We start from the raw sequence: 6,777 nt of genomic DNA on the forward strand, positions 1-6,777 counted from the left end.
CACTTGATGCCTTGTGCTTGGCAGTTGATGGGTTCAGGTTCTAGGATACTCAAAAGTCATCGATCAAGCCTTCAAATCCGGGGTTCTGTCTCGTATCATCATTGGAGATCTAAGGTAGTCCGGGGAGTCTCAAATTGGGGTGTCTACAGTTGTCCCTCTTTGGCGAATACTCGGGTGCCACGATGGGATACGAGTATGCGTTAAAGATCAGGACACCCCAATAGAGCATCCTGGAAACCCTTGGACCGAATAGCAAATGAGTAAACATGAGGTCGCGCTCGAGGAGCTACCTACGTACCCCGTTGTAGGGATCAGATCTGCGTAGTTCATTGGGGCAAATGCAAATGGATAAGCAGAATCATGCTCATGACAATGTTTATGATGCAAGCAAGTAGATGGGACAGACCCTTGAACTTTTAGAAATGGGACGGACCCTTGAATTTTTAGAAATGGGACAGACCCTTGAATTTTAGTAGAAAGCGGGATGGACCCTCGCATCAATATTGAATTTGAAGTTGAAATTTTCTCTGTTGAAAAAGGGGCAGACCCTTGAATTTTTTGGAAATGTGATAGACCCTTGAATTGTTTTAGAAACGGGACAAACCCTAGAAAATGGGATAGACCCTCTGGTTGAATTTTGAATCGAGAAACGGGACGGGCCCTCTTTATAGAAATCATCTTGTTTGAAACAAAACTTACCTGAAAACCTGAAACCAGATCCACTAAACCACAGCCATTTAGTGGTCTTCACTGCATCATCTCTTGTGTGGTCATAACTTGCATCATCTCTTGAAAACTTCAATACTCGCCAAAGAAATGGCCAGCATAATCACAAGGGTCCAAGTTTCTACTTTCTCTTGAGATCAACTACAAGTTAGTATGTTTTTTCCACCTCTGCTGAAAATCCGAAGAACAATTAGGAAAATCCAAGGTATAATTCTGATTCTCTAAAGCACTTTAGTTTTAGGTTCCAAAAATATCTTCCATCCAATTTGGTTACCATGTGATTAAATGCAAAAAGGTGATGGACAGAACAAATCCACTTTAAGTAAAAACAAACCTTAATTTGTAACATATCACAGGAAGCCTGTCATCTTCAATCCCCCTGCTGTTAGTCCTAAGTTCAATGTTCAAATTATAAGTCAAATTCCAAATGCCAGTTGACAATTAGAATATAAACCCATTTACCTCCAGAACAAATTAAGATGGCCTAATTTCCCACTGCATACGAGACCATCCAACAAAATTAGAGTTATCTACGGTTGGTGAAAAACACTTGTAGTTTTAAGTCTCCAATCTAAAGCAAGTATTACTACCTCTCAAACCATGAACTATTATATTAAAAACTCCTTGGTTGGTCTAAAAAAGCAAGTATTACTGCCTCTCAAACCATGAACTATTATATTAAAAACTCCTTGGTAGGTCTAAAAACAAGGGGCTATTTAGCACAGATACTTCTAGAAGCGAATCGTATCCATATTTCCTCACTATTGGATAATCATATTCCTCGGATACATTCTGCATACATATCTAATAATTTCAAATACAATAAGTTGCACATCCAAACTTTTACGAAAATGTGACCGTAATATTTTAGCATATAATAGGAGAATAAATATCTCGACAGAAAAAATATTGAGTTTCTGGAATACTTTTTATGGAAAAAGAAAATAGTCGGATGGAAGTAATGTCTTTCCTATCCACAGTATGTTAAGTTGACAAATCCCTATGACGTCACATGTGTGTACCAACATATTTAGAGTGGCTAAAGGATCTTGAATTAATTCACACGACTGACGACTCTAAAAATTGTAAGACAACTCCTTTACAGCTGTATATTGGTTGTATCTGTGTCCAATTCATACCCGTATCTGTCGTATCCGTTATCGTAACAACCATGCTTCATAGCTATGAAACACTACCGACACGTAGTTATAGCATCAAAACACTACCAAAGGAAAATTAGCCTACCAATAGCTATGTTGTGCTAACCCAACGGTTTAGTTCCAGCTCAATCATATAGAATTATTAGCAGACAAGATTCAGATCAATTACAATTTCAGAGTATCACAGTTTTGTATATCTTTTCTCAATTAAGGTTTTGATAAATCAGCAACAATAACAACCCAAAAATCCAATCTTTAATACATTTTGACATTTTGTGACAACAAAGAAAGGAATGAACCAAAAACATAAAAAATAATGACAACAGTAGAAGCTGGCTATAGTTCCTACCAAATTTTAGCCGGCTTAACTATTAGACTAGGAGCTTTAAAATATGGAATTGAAGAAGTTGAGAATAATATTACACTGTACGGGAGAATCTTATTGATCTTGGGCTAGGAAAGATGATTTTCAAAGGGAGGTCGATGGTAGTGAAATTGAGGTGGGCGGAAGGATGCTACATGCTAGAGGTAGGGTCTTTGCATCTGTAGAGCAAGGCAGTGTTCCAAGAGGTGAAAATAGATTTTCGGGGTTCTATTAGTGTCAATGCAGCAACAGCATACTGAAAACATTTCTGTTTCTGTTAGGCTATGGTGTTATTAGAGGTGATAGTCCCCCTTCCAGTTGTGACCACCAAATGTCAGACATGTGAAATTCGAATTCCTAGTCTGGATTTAATCTGGCCCTACACTGAAGTAAATCCATCGGGTAGGTAGAATCGGTATGGAAATTAAGGGCCTTTCAATTTGAAATTGAGGAGAAATCCAGCTTTTAAGGTTAGAGAGGAGGGGGTAGAAACGAACCTACATGAGGCCCCTGCCCTAGCATAATGCCAAAGGAAAAAGGCAGTGGAAACCTCCATCCTTGACAAAGAAAATATGAATTAAAAACAGTAAGCACTCATTGTATTACAAACGGATACTTAGACACCGAGGCATCATCTTTGAGCCACATCGTCTACATTCCCTAAACCAAGTCCACCAGATAGGTATATCCTCATTCCCTAGCAAAACCTCCATCTTCCTCAAAACTACTTCTAAATCCTTGCTAATTTCTAATACCAATATTCATTTATTAAACGATGTCATTTTATTCCTATCTAGCATCCAATTCTACAGAATCATCATCTAAGTGCTAAAGTCAATAACATAATTGTGGCAACATCAAAAGATAAATCCCGTGAAAGGAAGTGTAGGAAAGCAACAATAACTCACTTTAAATGCTATTAGGTTAGAACACCACAGAATTACCACTTTCAGAAACCAACTTCAATTTATAAAGACACACATATAGGGCTAGGGCAGTGCACCAGCTCAAATTTGTGAGGTTTCGTGAAAGACTTGATTTTTAGGTACAAACCCAAGGAATGGAGTTTCATACATCCCTCATCTGTTAGTATCTATTTCATTCCTCAATTCACTTCAAGACTAGCCAGTAATTACACAGGCATATGCGGGACAGGAACTAAATGTACCCGTGGATTAGTAGACACCCTCATTAGAAAACAACAATAATAGTTACACTAATTCTAAAGATCAGGGTAAGACAAAATAGGTCACAAGTCGAAAAAAAAAAAAAAATTGGGCCTAACAGTTTCATTGTGGATAGCACCTTTGATCTTCTTATATGTGAATACAGAAAAAACTCCAACTCTTGGAAATTCTTGTGACTACTCTTTTTCTCCCCCTGTGGCATCATCAAAAATAAGTAAAGATCGGGGTAAGACGAAATAGGTCACAAGTCTAAAAAAAATATTTGGGCCTAACAGTTTCTGAAACTAAAAGAAAAGAAATTAAGCTGGTAGTGAATGTGGTTTACCAGAGAGAGATTTTTAGGTCTAGTAACTAATGTCCAACTAATTTAACTCTTGGGTTATTTACCTAGACACCCCCCCTCTAAGTATATCCATTTTTCACGGTCACCCTTTTTACGAATTTTCGTTACGACGAGACCCCCTCATTAAAGTTTATTTTCCCCCAAGACCCCTTCCGCCAGCCTTCCGCCCAAATCCATTACTTTTTTCATCCGGATTCTTTCAAAAGTGGTGCAAGCTTCCAATATTGCCCCCATACAAAACATTTCTGGTCCACCCCAGCCCAAACCCATTTCTGCTCCACCTCACCACACACCAGCACACACCTCCGCCACCACCTGCCAACCACCGGAGACGCAACTAACTGCCATATACACCTCCACCCACCAGCTCCTATTTGGAGATGGTGCGAACATCACAACGAGAGAGAGAGAGAGAGAGAGAGAGAGAGAGAGAGAGAGAGAGAGAGAGAGAGAGAGAGATTTGTTCTATTCTATGAGGTAATTGCGCCGGCCAGTCAAAATTAAAAGCCCATATCCAAAGGTCGAAGAGGGGCCATCTAAAGGTCGAAGCAGGACTTCTATTTAACCTACAGAAGCAATGAACTATCTAAGATTGATAAAAAAAAATACTCGCAAAAGGTGCAACGGCCATAGCAGATGCAAATACACAAGCATTTTTGTGATTATATTTGCAAATATGTACACACAGAGAGTGATATATATATATATATATATATATAGAGAGAGAGAGAGTCCGGCTCTTACGAGGACCACCTCATTTTAATAAAATGCGGACCTCACTTTTTTTGTTCGAACGGTTCAAACAAAAACTGCTTGGATGAAGCTCTTCCCAATCATTTTTTTTGCTGATTTCTCGCGGGTACCCTTAAAATCACGTTCTGAACACATTGAGCGGCCCGGATCATCAAAATTCGATCGGGAAATGGAAGAAATGAGGAGGTCCGCATTTTAACTAAAATGCGGATTCTCTCATTTGAGACTGACTGTGTATATATATATATATATATATATATATATATATATATATATATATATGTATATATATATATATATATATATATATATATATATGGGCCTGTTCCGCTCAAACCCATTTTGACACCCGATTTTGTTTCGGGTCCCACTATGATGTTCCGAACTGTTGATCTAGTTTAAAATAGTAAAATAGGGGGCCCTACAAAAAAATCAACTCATTTTGATATCCGTAAGTGCTTGATCTAAACAGTTTTACAAAAACTGTGACAGGAACTGATGTTTGCAAAACTATTTGGATCAAGCCCTTACCGATATCAAAATGAGCTGAATTTTTGCAGGGCCCTCTATTTTACTCATTTAAAGATCAACGGTTCAGAATAGCACAATGAGACCCGAAAGGATGACGTGTCAAAATGGGTGTGAGCGGAACCGTCCAATACACACACGCGCGGTTTGTTTCAAATGAGGGGGTCCTCATTTTAGTTGAATTGTCTATATATACAAGAGAGAGAGAGAGAGAGAGAGAGAGAGAGAGAGAGAGAGAAAGAGAGAGAGAGAGAGAGAGAGAGAGAGAGAGAGAGAGATTTGGTCTGTTCATCTTCGGCTTTGATGGATGATTTTTTCCAATTGGTGGTGGCTGTGGGCGCTGGTGAGGTGGAGGAGAAATGGGTTTGATTTGGGGGAAATTTCAGCCAAAAGAGAGGAGAAAGAGTGTGGGAGTGGTGGGTGTTGACTGGTGAGGCAGAAATAGGTGAGGGCAAAATGGTCTTTCCACTTATTTCGGAGTTAGGGCTGAGAAAAATAAACTTTAATGAGGGGGACTCGTCGTAGCGAAAATTCGTAGAGGGGGTGACTGTGAAAAACAAGTATACTTGGAGGGGTGTCTAGGTAAATAACCCTCAACTATTCTTGCATGGCTAAAATCAAACTTTCAGCATTTTCAGCATCATGAATTTTTTTTTCTCAAGCTGTGAAAGAAATGCTAAATTACCACATATATTTTTAAGATAAGAGATTGATGAGTAGTTATACCTTTCGATATATCACTTATGACTTGATCAATGGGGTGATCTTGGACGAATCTCCACTCTTTTAGAAGATCTTGATTGTCTCCACCTCATTCTTGTGATTGCCTTTCTCGCATTATTTGATTTGAGGGTCCATCTTTCGATGTTCATTCAAATATTTTCATTCTATGATCTATGCCTGTTTCGTCATCACTTACTACATTGGGAAGAGAGATATTAGAAATAGAAAATCCAATACCAAGCTCATCACAATATTTTTCAAAAGAAGAATTTTCAAGTTCTCGCCCATGGTCAGTCTTAATATTTGAAATAGAAAATCCTTTTCTCATTTTGAAGACATCTACAAATATTAGTAAAAGATGGAAAAGCTTCATCTTTATGAGCTAAGAAGGTGACCCAAGTGTATCTAGAAAAATCATCAACAACTACCATTATATACGATTTGCCGCCAAAATTTAATGTCCTAGAAGCACCAATCAAATCCATATGTAATAGTTGAAGTGGCCTGGATGAAGAAATGATATTTTTTTATTTAAAAGAAACTTTAGTTTTTTTCCCTTGTTGGCGTGCTTCACACAACTTGTCCCTTGAAAAAGATATTTTAGGTAAACCAATGACAAGCTCCTTTTTAGAAAGTCTACAAATCAGGTCCATGTGTGCATGTCCAAGCTTTCTATGCCATAGCAAACTATCACTATCTATCGCAGAAAAACAATTAACATTTGAAGACGATAAATCATTTTGATCAATAATATAAACATTTTCATGTCTTTGACTGGCAAGTAGTACTTTGTTGTCATTGATGCCTTCAATTATGCACTTAGATTTTTGGGAGCTCTGGGGATAGGTCCACTATAGATATTTTATAAGCCCACAAGTCCACCTATTAGTATTGTAAGCCCACAAGTCCAGGCGCGTAACCTAAACGTAGGGTACCCTTTGAAAGTGTCTAAACCATTAAAATCCTATAATAGGCAAGGCAAGTGCACCTAAA

Source organism: Rhododendron vialii, chromosome 2a, assembly GCF_030253575.1.
Source record: "Rhododendron vialii isolate Sample 1 chromosome 2a, ASM3025357v1".
In the NCBI taxonomy this organism is placed as follows: Eukaryota; Viridiplantae; Streptophyta; class Magnoliopsida; order Ericales; family Ericaceae; genus Rhododendron; species Rhododendron vialii.